Raw genomic sequence first — 22,449 nt, forward strand, 5'->3', positions numbered from 1 at the left:
CAGAGAAAAGATATTGGACAAGAAAGAATTTGGGCCATCATACAGAAAGCCTGTACCTGTCCTTGCAGCCGAAGGAACAAGAACTGGACTCCAGCAGCCTCTTGCCGGAAAAGAAAAGAGATTTGTCTCCATTGATCTGATCAAACCACACTAAGTGGCCGATACTGGATAGTAGGCCTCGTGGACTCCTGTGTAGCCGAAGTCCTCCTCTCTCTAATATACAGCAAGACTCATCACGTTTGAGGAGTCAACTACACAGAATGATGGACTATGACATAACACCGAGGAACTCGTTCCTCTTGGAACTGATATTCAAACAGAAAATCAAAATCAAAATAAAAGACAAATTTCAATTTGACCAAACACTGACGTCTACGTAAACGTAGCTCGACAAGATCCAGCTAGAAGTAAAAAAAAAAACGGCTGAGCTAATGAAAATAGACCGAATTGCATCTGACTGTTTCATAGACTTTGATACCTTTTCAATGGATCTGAGCGAATCTGAAACGATGCCGGCCCAAAAAACTTGTCAACAACAACTCAAAGACTTTTTTGTTTTTCTTTAAAAGACTTACCTGCTGTCACCGTGGTTATAACTATGGATAACTACCGGGATCCTTTTCTTTCTGTTCTGGTCAGGCTTAGTAACTGTTTTCTGCTTACTTATTAATGGAACTTACCTTTCCCAAAGCTCTGCAACATCAAAAGTGAACTTACTCCTGAAACATCATGCTTCATCACATCACAAACACAGTGACTTGTCTTCAGTGAACATTGCAGCAATTCCTATACCTGATGCTATAGTATGGGACAAGGTTGATTATGACATTTGTAGCCCGACAGAACTTTTAGAAATACCACATTTATTTAAAATTTCCTTAAATTATGTTATTACCTCCAGTACATTTTCCGATGATTGGGATTTTGAAACTGTAAATAATATGTTGTCTGATTTAGAACAATCTGCCGCATTTTCTAGCAATGAAATGTTGGAAGACACATCAGATTTTAACACCATGTATTGTTATCAACATTTTGGTCATAACTTCCTACTCAAATCTAGTATCCCTAGAAATGTTTTCACATATCACCAATGGGAACATTGCCCAACACCGCCAAAAAGAAGTTCAAAAACGTTTGCACAAACATCATCCTACGTCCGACAGCGGCAAAGCAAGGTAGCACCCCTGGGGAGACCTTTGTGTATATAAACATCACATCTTGCTGAGACAGAGAGAGGAGATCAGGACTTCCAGCCCAACACACTGAAGCGATACGCTGAGGTTCCTGCATGCAAATACTCCAGCTCGCAGTGGTCTAACATCCCTTGAGGGGTGTCCACCTAGAGACCAAAACGGGGTTCCACAGTCTCTCAGTTCAGGTAATGGGATTCAACTTTATCCTAGAGGGATTCTTGGCTTAATACCTACACACATGCTAGGTACACTCAGGTACGTCTAGTTAGGATTGCATCGTAGGAGTACGCATTTTGTCATGTATTTTATATACTTGCCTGCATTCATGATTTTAGCAGAATTGTAGAAATCTACCATCCTTTTACTTTACTAGTGCTTCTAGTCATTTATATCTGTTTCTGTCTAATGATTGTTTCAGCATATCTATTTTACACCAGAATAATGACTGTTCATTAATCCTTACTGAAAACGTCCCTACCGTTTATTCTGTGTGACTGAGCGAAAAGTAGAACACTGTTTCCACTGTACTGAGGGATCAAGGTTGTCATGTTCAATAGTTGCCAAGAACTATTCTCTCCTTGGTAAGAGGGGTTTTTAGTGGCACTGAGAGCTAGCTGGTATACAGGCTAACATACCCGATAGGGGTGTCCAGAATCAGTCTGACACCAATCCTATAGTCTATGTTGTCTAAACGCCCAGAACCTAAATAGATATATAGGAACTACACAACACCCTATGCTTATAAAATGACACAGCTCGGCACAGCAAAATGGCTTGCGGCGCTTCGGTTTGTTATTTTTGTGAAAATGTGGCCCGGTGTTTTTTGTACTGCATTGCAGTATAAAATGCAGTAAAATTTGTTTACAAAAACAATGAGTGGCAATTTCCTTTTTAATGAAATCTGATCAGTGGCATCGGATGCCCTTATTAGTTTGGTGATTGTAAATAACATATTGGGCCTTCTTACGGGGAGTCTCTTGACTGATGAGAGTACTGTGAGTTTGTGGTTATTGGTACGTCTTGTCTCTTCGTTTTTTTAAAACAGACCGCATCTGCTGACTCTTAATCTGGTGCTCTTAGAAATCGCTTTATATTGACTCCATGTCAGTGCACTTTCGGAGAGATTTGTCATTTCACATAAACCTTACAAAAAGTATTAGATTGGGCAATTAACTAGCAGCAAATCCAGAAAGGCATTTGATAGCTTTGAAAGATTGTATAGTTTGTAAAGTACCAAATGAATGTCTAGTGTGAAACACAAAGGAGCTTATTTACAAGCTTATTGTTCCTCCGGTGCGTCACTTTTTTAGACGCACCGGTGGCGCAGTCTGCCTACCCATATTTACAAGCCCACATATAGTCACCCGGCGTGACTTTTCATGGCCTTGTAAATATGGTCCCCTTTCACGCATTACTCTGCGTGAAAGGGGCGTTCCATGGGTGTTGCTGTGAGTGTTCCCACGCATCATCCATTGAACTTCATGCAGTTCCAGATTTACAACATTTTGTAAAACTAGGACTGTGTCAGAATTCTATGCCTCCCCAAGGGAGTCGTAGGAATGGTGCAACGAGAAGAAATTCTTTTATCTCTCCTCGTTTTTTCCTTTTTCAATGTGTGCTGCATTATGCGCATAGAGGAAAATACCAATAATGATTGCTTTCGTGCAGTCATCCCACAGTGCAGGCACCCTTGCAACATGACGCAAGGATGCCTGCACTGGCGCATTGCAACCAATTGTGCGCCAGCACAGGGCAAAGCACAGGGATGCGTCCTATTGTTGTTAATTAGAGTTCCCGGTTTTATGGTATTTATTTTTTTAACATTTCCATCTGTATTTATCCATATTTCTTTTTTGGTTATCTTAATGGCCTTTATCCATATTTACTTTGTGTTTTAATAATAAATGGAGCTATAAAATGTGATATTTACACATTTATTTTACACTTGGATGTGCACTCATACATGGATGCCTGTCACGTTTTAGCAAATTAAGCAGCCACATATAACAAAACACTACACTCTAAGGTACATTTTGAGGCTATACTACAAATATGTGTTAACATGTGTGTGTTTTTAAGGAAATCTCATGCTACATTGTACATTTTTTATAACTATCGCTGTTGTCTATCTGATCAGCTGTTGCATTACTAAATACTTACAAGGTCCCAAAAGCGAGACCTATTGGCTATGACAAGCGGCCGCGAAAGTTAAAGTGAACGCGATCAAACATCAAAGCGGCCGTGAAAGTAATCGCAGTAAGGCGCGGCGCGCGTGCCCGCGCACAAGCACTGTAGCTCTAGGCTGGCCTGGTAGCACTTTTTGGAGCCCTCTCAATAAGTCTCGCCAGACCAGCGCATGCGCTGGGTCAGGCGAGACCTAAAAACATAGAGGGAAGAGCATATGTGAGGACAAAGAGAACAAGTACAGGCTATGCCAAGCGGAAGTGATCGCGTTTGCGATCAAACTTCATAGCGGCGAAAGTGAAAGTAATCGAGAAGAGCATCAAAGGGCTGGGTGAGAAGGGAGGGGGGAATGCAAGGAGCAGCTAGGCCAGCAAAACCATGTGGGTAGCACTTTTGAAAGCCCACTTACAAAATGTCTCAAAAAGAGTCTCAGCGAGACCTAAAAATCACCATCCAGCCAGTCAGCCTACTTCGCAGTGAGCCGCCCGCTACTAAAAACGCCACGCAAAGTGCAATGATTACATCCCAGCTGACCGTGCTCCCTCTAGGGACCACCAAGTAAACTACACTTGATCGGAGCCAAAAGCCGTTAAATCCTCCTAAATAGAAGCTCCAAAAATTCAAGGAATTATTCCCACCGCCACACATCGTGCGAGGGATCATACATCCCTGGATCAACACATTACTCATACATCAACAGCACCATAGTTCTGAAGAGCGAACTTCAAAAATATAATTCACCTAATAATATTAGAACGAGGCTGCAACTTGTCACGATCAACAATGGTGAGTGCGGCATATAATCGGAGTCTACAGGATTCATTAAAATGAGTGAGACACGCAATGAGGGTTTGTATGCAGATATTACGCACAGGATTATGGGAAGGCGGTAGGGTGACCAACCGTCCGTAAATTTCACGGACTGCCCGTTGTTTGGGCCCCTTGTCCGAGAGCATTTCTTTCACGAACGCCTTTTGTCCGTAATTTGGGGACGGCAGCAAGCTGTGCTGTCCCAAAGGTGTCCATCGGAGCCGGCTCGCACCCCTCTGAGGCTGCAGCAGCCCCTCCCGCCCTCGCTCAGTCCTTCTAGGGGCCACTGTCATTCTGACGTGGCTGACTATCAGCTAAAGAATGGCAATGGGGCGGAGGGGAGGGAGGCACCAGGGTCAGACAAGTGTTTCATGGCCCTTCCTAACTTTGACCTGTGACTCGCAGATCAGCACAGAGCAGAATAGTGTGTGTGTGTGTGTGTGTGTGTGTGTGTGTGGGTGGTGTTGGTGGATGGGGGGGTGCATAGGGGCAGTGGCAACAGAAAGAAATTATGATAATGGTAAATCAAAAAGAAGCACAAGGCAAATGTAGTGACTAAGCAAAGGAAGAATAGACTGCAAATATTGAAAGAAAGCTGGAAAGATAGAGAAAGATTTAGATTTATTAACAATGGAAGGAAGGACACGAGGATAATCAAATAAAAAAAGGAACACAACATAAATGTTAATGTGGAATATGGAAATATGAAAAGAAAATGAAATATGAATTTAAAGAATAAAGAGAGAATGAGAAACAAAATGGATACACAGACAGAAAGACGGAAAGAAAAATAAATGGAGGATGTAAAGAAGAAAGTAGAGAACAAACGTGGATAGAGAGAAGGACATAAGGAAAGAAAGAAAATGAAAAGACCGAAAGAATAAAAGATAAACGTCAATATAGGTCAATGCAGTTTTTGAGCAAGTTTCTTTCCTGCTGTAAAAAGCATCATTTTGCATTGTTTTTGCAAATTTCCATCAGGGAAACAATTTTCAGACCTCAAAAGGAAAGACCAGGATAGCTCACTTTGGGGCATATTAGCTACAAAAGGCGATAATGATCGCCAGCGAAAGGGAGCGTGATTTTTGTTATCGCTTCAATTCCTGGAGACTTTTCGCATTCTTATCGAGGTATTATGAACACGTCGATAAGATGCGATGGTGTCTGGGAAAGGAAGCGATACCTGCCGCTAACACGCGATAGGCAAACTTCCGATAGCATGGGAGCAGCGCGTCAGCGGTTTGTTAGCGGCAATACATCATAACATGCCTGCATATGCCTCATATTATGCCATAATATTCCTGAAAACTCCCTGTATGACATGATCAATGGCCCAATGAGCACGGCACTCTGCAGCATGAAAAATGAACTGAAATTGTATAACTTCAGTAATGCAGTCGGTGACTCAGTGAATGCCAATAACAATGTTATGTGACAGGCCAGATACACTGCAATGTCTCCCAATGGGCTTGCGAATATGTGTTATAGAATTCCAATAGAAGCCCAGGTTAGATGTCCTGCACATCTAAGCTGGGCTTCTATTGGAATTCTAAAACACATATTATCAAGCCAATTATTCCCTTTTTAGCGGCAGTTTCCTGCCGCTAAAACGGCGATAATTTTATCGCCAGTCTTGCTAATATGCCCCTTAATTCTCTCCTCTGGTGTAGAAACGAAACCGGCGTCTCCTCATTTTATCCTTCTGTGCCAGAAACACTTTGGGCCATATTATCAAGGAACGGCGATAACATTATCGCCGCTTTATGGGCAGGAAACTGCCGCTAAAGCGGCGATAATGGACTTGATAATATGCCCTTGTGAATTCCCATAGAAGCCCAGGTTCACACCAGAACATGGGCTTCTATGGGAATTCACAAGGGCATATTATCAAGCCCATTATCGCCGGTTTAGCGGTAGATTCCTGCCGCTAAAGAGGCGATAATGTTATCGCCGTTCCTTGATAATATGCCCCTTGATAAGTGCAAGGGGGCTTATTTATGAGCCCTTGCGTCACTTTTGCACTGCCGGTGCGTCACTTTTTGTGACGCACAAGCAGCGTAAAAGATGCACCATGTTGCGTCAGATTTACAAAGTGACGCATCTAGGCAGATGCGTCACTTTGTAGACCCCTGCGCCACATTATACCTGCGCCAGGTATAATGTATGCAGGGTGGGCGTTCCAACGTAAGTAAGCTTCATAGAGGTGACGCAGTGAAATCTACGAGATTTCACTGCGCCACTTCTAGGACGCAAATGCGTCAATATCTTACGCCTGCCTCACAGCAGGCATAAGACTGACGCAGGCCCTCTCACATGGGGCTTGGCCTATGTGAAAGGGCACATTGCTGGAGTTGCGTCACTTTTATGACACACCCCAGCAATGTGTCACTTTTGCGCCAACAGATACGTCAGAAATACTGAAGCATCTGTCACTCCTTGCGACATGATGCGTCATATTGTAAATATGACGCATGCATCATGTCGCAAGGAGGGTACAATGAAAAGTGGCGCATCGCTGCTGACACGCAGTGATGTGTCACTTGTCATAAATGAGGCCCAAGGTTTCTTGGATTTCCTTACTTCTACAGAAGCCTCTCCTCATTTTATCCTTCTGTGCTAGAAAGCGCCGTGCAGCCTCTCCTCATTTTATCCTTCTGTGCTAGAAAGCACCTCGCAGCCTCTCCTCATTTTATCCTTCTGTGCTAGAAAGCGCCTCGCAGCCTCTCCTCATTTTATCCTTCTGTGCTAGAAAGCACCTCGCAGCCTCTCCTCATTTTATCCTTCTGTGCTAGAAAGCACATTGCAGCCTCTCCTCATTTTATCCTTCTGTGCTAGAAAGCACCTCGTAGCCTCTCCTCATTTTATCCTTCTGTGCTAGAAAGCACCTTGCAGCCTCTCCTCATTTTATCCTTCTGTGCTAGAAAGCACCTCGCAGCCTCTCCTCATTTTATCCTTCTGTGCTAGAAAGCACCTTGCAGCCTCTCCTCATTTTATCCTTCTGTGCTAGAAAGCACCTCGCAGCCTCTCCTCATTTTATCCTTCTGTGCTAGAAAGCACCTCGCAGCCTCTCCTCATTTTATCCTTCTGTGCTAGAAAGCACCTCGCAGCCTCTCCTCATTTTATCCTTCTGTGCTAGAAAGCACCTCGCAGCCTCTCCTCATTTTATCCTTCTGTGCTAGAAAGCACCTCGCAGCCTCTCCTCATGTTATCCTTCTGTGCTAGAAAGCGCCTTGCAGCCTCTCCTCATTTTATCCTTCTGTGCTAGAAAGCGCCGTGCAGCCTCTCCTCATTTTATCCTTCTGTGCTAGAAAGCACCTTGCAGCCTCTCCTCATTTTATCCTTGTGTGCTAGAAAGCACCTTGCAGCCTCTCCTCATTTTATCCTTCTGTGCTAGAAAGCACCTCGCAGCCTCTCCTCATGTTATCCTTCTGTGCTAGAAAGCGCCGCGCAACCTGTCCTCATTTCATAGCGCCCTCAGCAGGCGGGGGATAAAGCTTGCTGTGAGTGTATGATTGGACTCCTCACCCGGTGACCGTGTGAAGGGAGTCGATCTCGTGTCACACGTTGGGCCTGAGTGTGCAGGTAACGGGTCCACTGTCGGTTTCTTTAAAGCGCTTCCACCGCTGGGGATCAAACAACTGCAGCGCCCTAAGACTGAGCGTCACCGCCTTCCCACAATCCTTTGCGAAATATCTGCATACAAACCCTCCTTGCATTTGTGCTTCACCCCTAAAACTATGAATAAACTATTTTAATAAATCCTGCGTTCGCAGATTGTCTTGTACGTTTTTGTATCATACTCTCTATTGTTAATCGTCACAAGTTGCAGACTCACACTAATATTATCGTAGTTTTGGTTTCATGCAACTAATCCTGGCACAGTTTCTTATAATCTTGAGTCATTTTAAGACAACTCAAGAGTGACGTTTCACTTGCACTTTGTGTGGCAGTGAAACTCACAGCTTGAATTTTTGACGGACGTTTCCTGGAGGAAACGTCTACATAGTAACGTAACGAGAGATCTTTACTACCCGTAGTAATTCGGGGATACAGATTACAAAGTCAATGATGATTCATAATTTTATGTTATTGTTTTATTTCACTGAAAAGCAGCTGTGACCAGGACACACAATCGGCTTCGTTGTCCCTGCACATCTGTCGCCTCTTAAATCGAACGCACTTTCCTGTTTTGAGGAGAATGAAGACGACTGGAGAAAGAGAGGAGCCGCGTTGATCGATAGAGCAGGCTTTGTAGAGCAGAAGGATGAAATGAGGAGATGGTGCACTGGGCTTTGTAGAGCAGAAGGATGAAATGAGGAGACGGATTACTTTCTTCACGAGAGGGGCGAGGACTCTAGAAGGAACAAAGCATCCTCCACTTATCTCATCTGCTTTACAGAGCAAAGCCCTCCTCCCCCTCCCCCCTCCTTCGACCCTCCTGAAGAAATGAACCCAACGTCTCCTCATTTCATCCTTCTCCCCATCTCACCCTTCCGATCTCTGGGGAAATGCGCGGCTTCTCTTCTTGAATCTTCTTCTTTCTCCCCGAAGCAGGAGCGTGTTTGTGATCTAGAAGATATGAGGGGAGTAGAGTCAAAGGGGCTGGGACTGTCTGAGCCTGCGTGCACATATTAATAGCCTATGACGAGGGTAAAACAAGCATTGGCATAGCCAATAGGTCTCGCTTTTGGGACCTTATAAGTATTTAGTTATGCAGCACAATATCCTTGGTGCAACCACATCAACTGTAAGGTCCCAAAGGCAAGACCTATTGGCTATGCCAATGCTTGTTTTTCTTTCTGCCAGAAAGGAGAAGCATCTCATGCTTAAGGACTGCATCCAGGAAGACGGATGAGGACGTGATTCGTTTTACTCAATGTAATTGGTGGACAGTCTGAAACTTACACCTTACTGTCCAAGCCACACCCTGGGTGAGCGTAAGAGACTGTAGAAAATGACGATTTAGGTAAGTGGGAGGGCGGCAGAAGCCACAGATCGCCTCTGCCTGGCCTAGTATTGGCTCGAGGTTTCAACAGGACTTTAGGGTCAGCCAGAGCTGCTTCCACACCTCCGTGATATTTACAAGCTGGCGATAATAAATTATCGCCGCTTTTTGGCCGAAAAGCGGCGATAATTTTATCACCTAATTAGCAAGGCCACGCTAACGCGTGAAACCTTGCTTTAGCGTGGGGATTCCTAACGCCCAGCTTTGCATCTCTAATGAGATGCAAAGTGGGCGTTCCTGACCTGACATGTCAGGAGAAATGTCCCTAAGCGACATTTCTCCTATCATCAGGCCCCACACAATGAAGCATAGCAGCAGGAAAAGAAGCGATAACCCCTGTTATCGCTACTTTCCTTACGCCTGCTTCAGGACTGACTTAGACATGATATCCTATGGAAGGTGGATATCATGGCTAAGTTTGTGAGTCCCTATCAACAAGCTAACACCACATTTCATGAGATTATCGCTGGGTTTCCAGCGATAATCTCACGTTAGGCAGTTAGCGCTAGGATTTGTATCGCTTTTGAGATAAGCGGTGCTAATAGTACGCTATCTCAGCGATAAAAATCCACGCTAGCCGGCGATAATTATCCTAGCGCTAAGTGCGCTTAGCGATAATTATCGGTTGTTGTTGATATGCCCCTAAAATGTTGAAACTGCTGCAAAGAAGCTGAAATGGAAGGGCACTAGTAAGCTCATTGTACTGTAAACAATTTTGTAACCATGGGGCAGATTATCAAGAAACGGCGTTAAAATTATCGCCGCTTTAGCATGGCAATAATCGGCTTGATAATATGCCCTCGAGAATTTCCATTGAAGCCCATGTTCTGGTGTAAACCTGGGCCTCTATTGGAATTATCTGCGGCATATTATCAAGCCCATTATCGCCGCTTTAGCGGCAGTTTTCTGCCGCTAAAGCGGCGATACTTTTAACGCCGTGCTTGATAATATGCCACCATGATATTAAACAAAGATATCTTTCATTAACGTTCTGTGTAGATATGCAAACACACATGCAGTTAAGCACCAAAAAAATGTGAGCAGCGCTAACATGCATAAGTACAAGATCTCACAATATGAAAGCGGAGACAAGATTGGCAAAATTCTCGCCTATAAGGTTGCTGAGGATAGAGCCCATACACGGATCACAAGTATCCGGGGCAGTAACGGTAAAATCTTCAACCAACAGAGAGAAATCGTAGAACAATTTGCTGATTACTATAGCACACTATATACCCCAGAAAGCACTCCCAAAGTGGATGCAATCCAGGATTATGTTGACAAATTCCTAACCAACCCAGAGTCTAACACTATGCAAGAATCGATGTCAGACATTATCACAGAAGCTGAATTACATCAGGCAATAGAACTATTACCAGCAGGGAAGGCTGCAGGGGAGGACACAATCCCTTTGGAGATCTACAAAATTTGCACAGCTGAATTGGGGCCTTTGCTACTGGAGGTTATACAATCAGTTGGGCGCATTGGAAAGGCACCAAAATCATGGAATAGGGCAAAAATAATATTTTTTCCAAAGAAGAACAAACCAAAAGAGGAGAGAGGGTCATACCGACCCATATCTCTGATCAATACCGATGCTAAAATATTCGCTAAAATACTAGCTATAAGACTGTCTCCCTTCCTACCCTTAATTGTTAACCCCCAACAACACGGGTTCATAATAGGGAGGGACACAACAGCACACGTAAATATGGCTATCACGGCATTTGACGTAGCAGAGACAGAATCCACCCCACTCGGCATGATCCTATTAGATGCCGAGAAGGCTTTTGACCGAGTGGGCTGGGACTACCTCTGGTGTGTCTTATCTAAGTTGGGCTTCGGGGGGCAATTCCTACGAGCTATACAGGCTTTGTATGACAACCCAACAGCCTATACATCTTATGGGGGTCTGTCATCCAAAGAGTTTCTAATCTTACGAGGCACTCGCCAGGGCTGCCCTCTCTCGCCTCTTCTATTTGCCCTTTCACTGGAACCATTCCTGCACGCTCTCCAGCTACAAACCCAAATCGTTCCTTTCAGGTCTGGCAACCAAACACTAAAAATAACTGCATATGCCGACGATATCGCGGTTTACTCACAGGACATTGTGGCAGCACTCCAAGGCATAGTTACTGAGGCCGAAAAATTTGGGAGTGTTTCCGGCTATAGGCTTAACTTACAGAAGACCCAAATTATATCTAACTATACCCCCGCTGTCCCGGTTCCGGAGATCTGTAAAAATGCTACTTACTTAGGTGTCAAGTTAACGGCTAAAATCCAAGAAATTAACAACATTAATTACAATGAACTAGTTAAATCTACCATCTCACTTTTAAAAAAATGGCACAGACTACCATTGAATATCATCGGCAGAATTAACTTAATCAAGATGAAGGTGCTGCCCAAATTCATGTACCTATTTCGCTCAATTCCGTTGGCCCTAAACAACCTGTTTTTTAAACAACTAGACGGAGCATTCAGTAGCTTTATATGGGGCTATAAAAAAGCGAGGAGGTCACTAAATTCTTTGAAAAATCACATAAATATGGGAGGGCTTAATTTTCCTGATTTAAAATTATATTTTTGGTCTGCTTTTGTTTTCCGCTTTCGCTCGTTATTAAACCAAGGCGGAACATTTTTTTTTCACTCCTTTATGCTAAAGCAAGACGCTAACCTATTCTTATTACGAGTGAACGACCCCAACTACTTCAAAAGAGTAAAATTCAAGACCGCAAGAGACATTGCAAAGATATGGGCTAACATTCTTATTTTTTGTAAAACTACTTTTTACCACTCAAAACTATTGTTGTGGGGGAATCCGGGTCTTCCGGAAATTTTCAATGAACATAGTGCTCAAAGCTGGTCTAGACGGGGCATTAGGCTTTTAGGGGACCTATATGGCACGCAAGGCTTTCTGGACTTTAATACACTTAAATTGCTTTATGGCCTCTCGGAATCTATGAGATATAAGCACAGACAGATACACGACTACCTGGTGAACAAAAAACGAATTTCCAAAACTACAGACTCCGATATCTGGACCCACTTCCACTCCTCAACAATCAAATCAGCAATAAGTGATACTTATAGCTTTTTAACCAATTTCAAACAAAATGATTGCTCTAGATTAGCCGCCAAATGGAGCAGGGTCTTAGACACAAATGTCACTCCGAAAGACATAGAACGTTCCCTATCTAATATTAACAGCAGTGTTCACTCTTCCAGCTTGAGGCTACAGCAATTTAGAACGACTTGCATGCTATATTACACACCAGAAGTCATATCCAGGTGGTCCCCCAACAACGCCACGAATGATCATACTAAATGCCCCAAATGCTCGGCCCACGCAGTTGATTTGGCACACATGCTGTTCTCTTGTCCTACTCTTAAGGACTACTGGTCAGACATCCGTAAAGTTCTTGGAACTAGATCAATCCAGCTCCCCTCACTCTCTGCCTCCTTCGTCTTATTAGATATCAATCCCACCCCTCTCTCTCAGGATGCTCTGGCTTCAATCCTCATGTCTTGTGCTAAACTAACTCTTGCCAGAGCTTGGATCTGCCCCGATCCACCATCGGTGTGGGACTGGTGGTCACTAGTAATCGAGATCTATTTAATGGAGGCTTCATTAGCTAATCTTAGGGGGACCCGCTCCTTGATGAAATTTGAAAAGATTTGGGGTGAATTTATGGAATAGTGTTGCTTTTTTTTTTTTTTTTTTGAGTTTAATTGCGCTTATTTGTCTGGATTTCTTTTTTTTTTTTTTTTTTTTTTTCTCTTTTCTTACACCTTCCTTCTCCTCCCTCTCTGTGAACAAACATATGTATTATTGTACGTTTTTCTCATCAGCCTGTTCAATAAAAAATAAAAAAAAAAAAAACAAAAAAAAAAAAAAAAAGAGATTATCGCTGGGTTTCCAGCGATAATCTCACGTTAGGCAGTTAGCGCTAGGATTTGTATCGCTTTTGAGATAAGCGGTGCTAATAGTACGCTATCTCAGCGATAAAAATCCACGCTAGCCGGCGATAATTATCCTAGCGCTAAGTGCGCTTAGCGATAATTATCGGTTGTTGTTGATATGCCCCTAAAATGTTGAAACTGCTGCAAAGAAGCTGAAATGGAAGGGCACTAGTAAGCTCATTGTACTGTAAACAATTTTGTAACCAAGGGGCATATTATCAAGAAACGGCGTTAAAATTATCGCCGCTTTAGCACGGCAATAATCGGCTTGATAATATGCCCTCGAGAATTTCCGTTGAAGCCCATGTTCTGGTGTAAACCTGGGCCTCTATTGGAATTCTCGGGGGCATATTATCAAGCCCATTATCGCTGCTTTAGCGGCAGTTTTCTGACGCTAAAACGGCGATACTTTTAACGCCGTGCTTGATAATATGCCACCATGATATTAAACAAAGATATCTTTCATTAACGTTCTGTGTAGATATGCAAACACACATGCAGTTAAGCACAAAAAAAATACTTACCGGATGCAACAGACTGACACTTAGGGGGATTATATATGAGCCCCTGCGTCACTTCTCATAAATGAGGCCCTTACATTATAAGTAAGCAATGTGCTATTAAAGCCAATGGGCCTTATTTATGAGAAGTGTCGCATAAATTAGTGAAAGCAGCGACACGTCTCAGTGCACCCTCCTTGCGACACCTAGGATGCGTCATTTGTACTGTATGACGCATCGTGTCGCAAGGAGTTACAGATACGTCAGTATTACTGACGTATCTGTTGGCGTATTGCTGGAGTTGTGTCGGAAGTGTGACGCAACTCCAGCAATGTTCCTGTCACATGGGGCAAGCCCGTTGTGAAAGGGCCTGCGTCACCCTTACGCCTGCCATGAGTCAGGCGTAAGGTTTTGATGCATCGGTGTCCTAGAAGTGGCGCACTGAAATCTCCTAGATTTCACTGCGCCACTCTTACGACCCTTTCTTGCGGGGAACGCCCGCCCTGCATACATTATACCTGGCACAGGTATACTCTAGCGCAGGGGTTTACGAAGTGACATTTCTGCCTAGATGCATCACTTCGTAAATATGGCGCAACATGGCGTATTATTTACGCCGCCGCTGCGCCACTAAAAGTGACGCAACGGCGGGGCAAAAGTGACGCAAGGGCTCATAAATAAGCCCCCAAGTATCACACATTCCCAAATGGACAAAACTATCAACGTCAAACAGCAGAGTGGACAGACATCAGAGACTCATTGTTTCAGAGCCGGCATTAGCACAGGTGGTGCCCGGTACAACAATCTTTTTTGGCTCCCCACCGGACCTCTTTTTTCACTGATTCCCTTACTACCACCCTCCATCAGTGCCTGCCATCCCTACATAGCCCCTCTCGCACATGCATTTGATTTGTTTTAAAAACAAATCAATCAATCATAGCATTTGTAAAGCGCACTACATACCCGTCAGGGTCTCAAGGCGCTGGGGGGGGGGATGAAAGCTGCTACAGTTCGAAGAGCCAGGTCTTGAGGAGTCTTCTGAAGGTCAGAAGGTCTTTGGTCTACCGTAGGCGGATGGGGAGGGTGTTTCATGTCTTGGCGGCAATGTGGGAGAATGATCTGGCGCCAGCGGTCACTCTTCGGATGTGGGGGACGGTGTCGACGGCGCGCTCTGCAGAGCGAAGCTGGCGGGTGGGGGTGTAGAGGCTGAGTCGGCTGTTGAGGTACGTTGGTCCGGTGTTGTGGAGTGCCTTGTGTGTGTGGGTGAGGAGTTTGAAGGTTATCCTCTTGTTGACAGGGAGCCAGTGCAGGTCTCTCAGGTGGGGTGTGATGTGGCTGCGGCGAGGGATGTCGAGGATCAGGCGTGCGGAGGCGTTCTGGATGCGTTGAAGCCGTTTCAGGAGTTTTGGCGGGGCTCCTGCGTAGAGTGCATTTCCGTAGTCCAGTCTACTGCTGATGAGGGCCTGGGTGACCGTCCTTCTCGTTTCAGTGGGGATCCACTTGAAGATCCCACGAAGCATGTGGAGGGTGTTGAAGCAGGAGGAGGACACAGCGTTGACCTGCTTCGTCATGGAGAGGGTAGAGTCGAGGATGACCCCTAGGTTGCGTGCGTGGTTGGTGAGTGTTGGGGGTGTTCCTAGTGCAGTCGGCCACCAGAGGTCTTCCCAGGCCGATGGGGTGGATCTCAGGATGAGGACCTCCGTCTTGTCCGAGTTCAGCTACTTTGAAAAAGGGCTAGTAAAAATTCTTAGCTGTATGGCTGATACACTAAGTAAGGAGGAGCAACAACTGATAAATGTAAACCCAACTATAAATACATGATTTCTATAAAAAGGAGAATGATAACAAAAATGCGTATCTTTCGATTTTATTTGATTTTGTTAGATATAGTTATTCTTAATTAATTTTCAAAGATAATTACTTATATCAAGATATAAAAAAACTTGTAGTAGTGCCTATTTACAAAAAGTAGTGAAAGGGACAATTACTTCTACTCATATCATTTTTCAAAAAATACATGTACATAAATGCTCAATACAATCAATGATACAAAGTGAAAAAGTTGCAATCTACTAAGTTCACCAGCATTCAAGATGCTGCGCTTAATTGTCTCTGTTTTTGTTCATCAAAAAATATTTACAATATATACATAAGGTCTGGAAGAGAATAAATCATCAATAATACGTCATGGAAAAACACATACTAGATGCTATGAACATTACAATTAGATGGTGTGGGAATTTAAAGACTCGTGATCATGGGAACCATCAATGAGCACATACTAAGATGAATGCGGTCAATATCAATCGAAAATTGCAATAATATGCATGATAAAAAAGCAGGAAAAGGAAAAAAGAAGGTGAAAGAAATAAAGAAAAGGGGGTGGGGGTTTTTGAAGGGATAAAATGAAAAAGAAAAAAGTAGAGAGAGAGGAGAAAAAGAAAAGGAAACAAGGATGAAAGAAAAAACTAATTATGTGTTGTATGTTTCTTAGCACACATGTATGATTCTTTGAATTGAACTGTGTTATGCTTGACATAAAGAAAATCCCTGGCCAAAGGATGAAATAGGGGAGGAACCCCATTTTTACCTCAATGTAAAAAGAAGAAATCAGAATGCCAAAAGGTTGTTCTGGTTCAGCTTCAGTCAGCTGTTCCTCATCCAGACGGCGACGGCCTTCATTCTTTCGTGGAGGTTGGTTTTGACGGCGTGGGGGTCCTTGCTGCAGGAGAGCATCAGCTGGGTGTCGTCGGCGTAGGAAATGATGTTGTGGTCCTGCCGTCATGCGACGTGGGCAAGCAGTGCCGTGTAGACGTTGAACAACATTGGGCTGAGGGATGAGCCTTGGGGTACGCCGCAGATGATCCCGATGGCTTGAGAGTGGAAGGGGGGGAGGCGGACGCTCTGTGTTCTGCCGGAGAGGAAGGAGGAGGTCCAGTCCAGGGCCTTCTCTTGGATTCCGGCGTCGTAGAGGTGTGTTCGTAGTGTGCGTTGGCAGACCGTGTCGAAGGCGGCTGACAGGTCCAGGAGGATGAGGGCCGCGGTTTCTCCGTTGTCTAGCAGGGTCCTGATGTCATTGGTGGCCAGCGATGAGGGCAGTTTCGGTGCTGTGGTTTCTGCGGAACCCGGACTGGGACGGGTCCAGGATGCTGTTCTCCTCGTGGAAGCTGGTCAGTTGTTTGTTGATGGCCTTTTCGATGGTCTTCGCCGGAACGGGAGAAGGGAGATGAGTCGGAAGTACTTGAGGTCCTTGGGGTCCGCCTTGGGTTTCTTGAGTAAGGCGTTGATCTCTGTGTGCTTCCAGTTCTCCGGGAAGGTCGCTGTCTCGAAGGAGATGTTGATGGTTTTCCGGAGATAGGGTGAGATGGTGCTGCTGGCTTTGTTGAAGATGTGATGTGGGCAGGGGTCTACCGGGGATCCGGAGTGGACGGTGTTCATGATCTTGATGGTGTCGTCATCGTTGATGTTGGTCAAGGCGAGCAGGCGGTTGGTGCGGGTGGTGGTCGTGGGAGCGGGGATCTCATTTGTTGCCGGGGTGGTGACGGCGTTGAAGCTGTTGTGGATGTCTGCGATCTTGCGATGGAAGAAGGTGGCCAGCGAGTCGCACAGGTCTTGTGAAGGTGGGATGTCGTTGGTGTTGGAGCTGGGTTGGAGAGTTCCTTCACAATGTTGAAAAACTCTTTGCTGTTGTGTGTGTTGTTGTCTACGTGGTCTTTGAAGGAGGTCCTTTTGGCGGAACTGATGAGGTGGTAGTGTCTGCGGGTGGCGTTCTTGTGTGCTGTTAGCTTTCCGGTGTTCATTCAGGGATCCAGTTTTTTTTGAGTTTTGAAAAGGATCGCTTAGAGGCCTGGAGGTCTTCGGGGAATCCGCTGGCTTTCTTGCTGGTGTGGGTGTTGGAGGGCTTCTTGAGTGGGGAGAGGGAGTTGGCGCAGTCGCTGATCCACTGTCTAAGATTGCGAGCGGCGGTGTCGGGGTCATTTGGATATGCGGGTGGGCTCCGGGCGAGGGTGGTGGAAAGCTGGTCTTGGGTGACTTTGCTCCAGCAGCGGCGTGGCATCTGTTGGGTGCGGTGGTGCGTGGTGGGTTTCCGGAAGGTGAAGTGGATGCAGCGGTGATCGGTCCAGTGGAGCTCGGTGGTGTGGTTGAAGGAGACGTGGGAGCTTGCGGAGAAGATGGGGTCAAGCGTGTGGACGGCGGAGTGGGTGGGTGTAGCTGCTCAAACTAGTGGAGAGAGTCAGAGCACTTTACATCACACACACATTATACAGAGACAATCATTCGTGGGTAATTCATTCTAGGAAATATTATATAAAGCAGTGAAGATTACAAGATGTAGGAATGAGTATCACATATCATCCATACTAGTAGGCAGTATATTTTAAGAGTGTTTGATCTGGAGAAGGAACGTACCACAGAGGTTGGGCTTGGCTTTACTATTAAGATTGCATTTCTACCCAAATTAACTTTTTTAGCCAAACTAGGATAATGTAAGACTGGGTGGGAAAACATAACGTTATAACTAGGGCTCCGGGTTTTATGGTATTTATTTTTTTAACATTTCAGTCTGTATTTATCCATTTTTATTTTCAGGCCTTTGTATCTGTATTTATCCATATCTATTTTGTTTTTTGCTTATAAATGTAGTTGTAAAACTGAACATTTCCATATTTATTTAAATTGATAGACATGCACTCATACTTTGATGTCTGTCGTGTTTTAGCTATTGAAGGGGCATATTATCAAGGACGGCGTTAAAAATTATCTCCGGTTTAGTGGCAGAAAACTGCTGCTAAAACGGCGAAAATGGGCTTGATAATATGCTCTATGGAATTCCCATCGCAGCCCATGTTCTGGTGTGAACATGGGCTTCTATGGGAATTCTCCAGGTCATATTATCAAGGCCATTATCGCCGCATCAGCGGCAATTTTCTGCCGCTAAACCGGCAATAATGTTAACGCCGCATATTCACTGCGAGGGGTTTTGGAAAACAGGATAAATGGCGCTCAGGCAGGTAAACGGTAAGGTACAGCGAGAGAAAAGAAGAACAATGACTTCACGGTGCAAACAGATCAGGGGAAGACCATAAACCCCTGTGTAAGGTGTGGGCAAAAACCCATGTCAAAACAATTATAAACAAGCCCTGTGCACACGTTTACACTAAATAAGACATTCACAGAATAGTCAAAGTAGTTCAACACTTGTCGTTCTGTGAATGTTGTTTTAATTCAAGATGAGTTCATCAATACAAAGAGCGCCAGCCGACACGTGTTTCGTCAACAGGTAGAAACCTGTGACCCTTCAGGGCTGATGTAAGTGAGTTAGGGATGGAAATCGAGATGTCGGTGAAACTTCAAAAGGATCCGAGGTAGAAAACGGGTGTTCGAATCACAGAAACTGGAGTAAACAGATCTCACGGGCGGATACGACCGTGCACCAATGGAGCCTGGTGTAGGCGGGTAAAGAACAAGAGTGTCTCGCTCGCCGTCCTGGATAATATGCCCCCAAGTTGCCAAATTGTTCCGAACAGTACATCCACTGGCAAATATTAGCATTATACCACAAATGTATGTTGGCAAATGCAGTTATTTAAAGACGTTTCATCATGTTTTTTAATTTGTCATGCTGTCCATCTGCCCAGCTGTTGGGCTATAATTCATGAAAGGCAGCACAAAGAGTCACATAAAAGAAGCCCATTTTCTGTGTTTATCAATTCTTAAAAATAAATGCAGACAGAGAACACATTGTTTTCTGTCTGTATTTTTCTATAAAAATCCGTAAAAACGGAAAATAGGGTACCTTAGGTATTACCCATAAAGCTGCTCAGCCTAGATCCTTTCAATTTATTTCAGGAATGCCCCCCTGTGTGCTGCTACTGCCACCAAAATAAATTAAGAGTAAAGCCTGAGAAGCTTTAGAAAGGGCTTTTCTGTAGCCCCGGGAGTCCCCGTGCACACCCGACAGACGCACGCAAGCAAAGCGCTCCTTGTTCAGTGTACCGGCGTCTGCTGCGGAGGTGGTACGGCACAAGGCGTTTGCATCTCAATAGAACGCAAGGCTTTTGCTGGCTGATTTTGTTTTGCTCCTGAAATGCCCTGGGAAGCATTGCACAGTTTAATAAAAGGACTGTGCACTGTTTGTACAATAATTAAAAGAAATGCACTGGTTTAGCCCTGTGCTAATAAAATAATGTGCAATATTTTAATCAGTAATGTGTCTTACTAATATATCTACTGACGTCCCTGCTCTTTTCCAGGTCCTGGGGCTCACATACACTGGCTCTGGGAGTGCCTAAACCTAAATGTGTTTCTCTACAGATGAAAGTGAACATCATCAAGATTCCAACAGATAAAATCAAACCAACATAAGGCAAAACTGAAATCAGGACACCATGCTAACGCATGAACATTAAATACTTGTTGCAAGTGCATCCTGGTATCTCCCCTGTGAGTGACTTTACAACTTGTACATTTGCAATTTTTTCTGTTTGTATTTCTTATGTAACTCATGTCCTTGTGTAACGCAACTGGTTCTTTTGTAAAGCGCTCTGACACCATCGGGTAATGTTCGCGCTATATAAAATAGCATTAAATAAATAAATAAATCCTGTGTGTGTGCCAATATTAAAAGACCAACCCTTTTTGAGGGCCGGCCGAGCATTCTGGCTTTGTTTTGTTCAAATAAATGCAGTGCCTCATGATATAATAAAGTTGGAGGAGTTCTAAGTAATCATGACTAATGCATTTTAATGTGGTGATGCGGTCATCTGCATTTAAATGCGTTAGTCTAACCCTGATGCATGATACTTGGCAGGGCTGTACCTGCCAACTCACTCCCACTGTGTGTGACACAATATTGGCCCCCTTCACATGATCACCTGGTGAGGAGCTGAAATCAGCCACCCTCAGCAATCTTTTGGGGCATATGTAAAAGGTGAGGCCCCTAACACCACTGGAACATCATTAAAAGTGACATTCTTGTGGCGATGGGGCTTGTAAATATGCCCCCAAGGGCCATATGTACAAGAGAAGTGGCAGAGATGGCGTGAGGTCGGGAAGGTGTACGGGCGCCTTTACCTACGAGGAACTGTCTCGAGGGACCCACAGCCGATTCGCATAGGGAATTCTTCCTGCTTTTCTTGGAATACTACTTCCACGCTCTCCTAAGTGACACTAGATTAATAATTATAGGCCACACACCTTCTTTGCTTATCACAAAATAGCTTTCCGGTCCTGAAGAAGTGCATGGGATCTCTTCCTGAGACCGTGATATAGCGCGAAACATGTTGATCTAGGGGTATGGTATTTATTTAGCTACATAGGGCCGTTATATCCCTCACAGCAGCACCACCTTTTTGTTTTTTTTTACTAATGACAGAGGGACCCCCTTTTTTCAATAAATTCTTCAAGCACCTCTCCATTCATTTTTTAACTTCACGCTAGGACACCACTGCCACTTACCCACACACCCATACAGCTTTATTGAAAATATCTCCGAAAAAGTGACTCTTCGGGGGACCCGTAGGGCATTGCAGTGCCGGCCCGACGAAGAGCAATAGCCCAATGATGACGCATGACAACCTTCTGGGTGTGTGACGGCATCATGAACAGGACACACTGTCCCCCCCAAACACAGTAGTAGAATGACAAGAGCTCTTTACACTTTTTTCCAATGATAGGAACGATGACTCTTGTTGGTTATAAGGAGCGTGTTGTTACCCTTCCTGGCTTAATGACACGCTCTGCCACTTCTGATATGCACGGCTGCACCATATTTACAAGAATATGGTGAAACCCTGAGCGCAAGGGTGTCTGCGTGCAGGGGAAGATTGTTTATGCACAGGAAGGTCCCCTTCTTGCACATAAACAATCATGAAATGCTGTTTTGTAACTTTTATGTGTGCTGCTTAATGCAGCACACACAGAAGTTGCAAAACAGCTTCCTGTACATAAACAATCATTGGTCTTTTTCTGTTTTCATGTGTGCTGCACAAAGTAGCACACATGAAAACAGCAAAAACAAGGAGAAATAAAACATTTCTCCTTGCTTCGCCAGGTTAAGACCAGGTTTTCCAGGGTCTTAATTCTGGCGCTGCCTCCTATTTACGCCTCTCTTGTAAATGGGAGGCAGCCTCAGAATCAATGGGTGTTGGAGTGGAACGCCCACCGCAACACCCATTGCCCTCCCCTTTCACGCTAAGTATAGCTTGAAAGGGGAAAATGCAAACGCTGCAAAGCGGATGACGCAGATTTTATCCACCTTGCCTGGCTCTGCAAACCTATAGCGACGTACTGGTCAAAGATAATGGGCATAGTGACCGAGATGATAGGGGTGGAGATTGCATGTACACTGGAGCTATGTCTATCAGGCCTGCTGAAAACGATATCTGGGGCGTAAGTTAGCAGCGGTGGCCCTATTACTGGCTAAACGCCGAATATCAATCTGTTGGGGGCGGGAAAAATGTACCGCATAAAGAAAAGGCTCTCTACGTGATATGGCCTACTGTAAAACACAGCTGGAAACCTATGCAGAAGAGCTACCTGAAGCCTCACGATGGCGAGATATCTGGGCCCCATATGTTGTTTATATGACGAATGCAAACTCAGACCTAACAGACTAATATATACAAATGTGGGGATAGTATTATATGCTGTGATCGATACCACGTGCTTTTACCTTTGTTCATTGTTAGGTACAAAGCGGCGATGGCCTCCCACGATAGAGGAATGGGCTATGTACAGATCAAGGAATCGCATAAGATTGAGATTGTTCTAACTGTTATTTTTTATGTTT

This window comes from Triturus cristatus, chromosome 2_2 (assembly GCF_964204655.1).
Source record: "Triturus cristatus chromosome 2_2, aTriCri1.1, whole genome shotgun sequence".
Taxonomy (NCBI): Eukaryota; Metazoa; Chordata; class Amphibia; order Caudata; family Salamandridae; genus Triturus; species Triturus cristatus.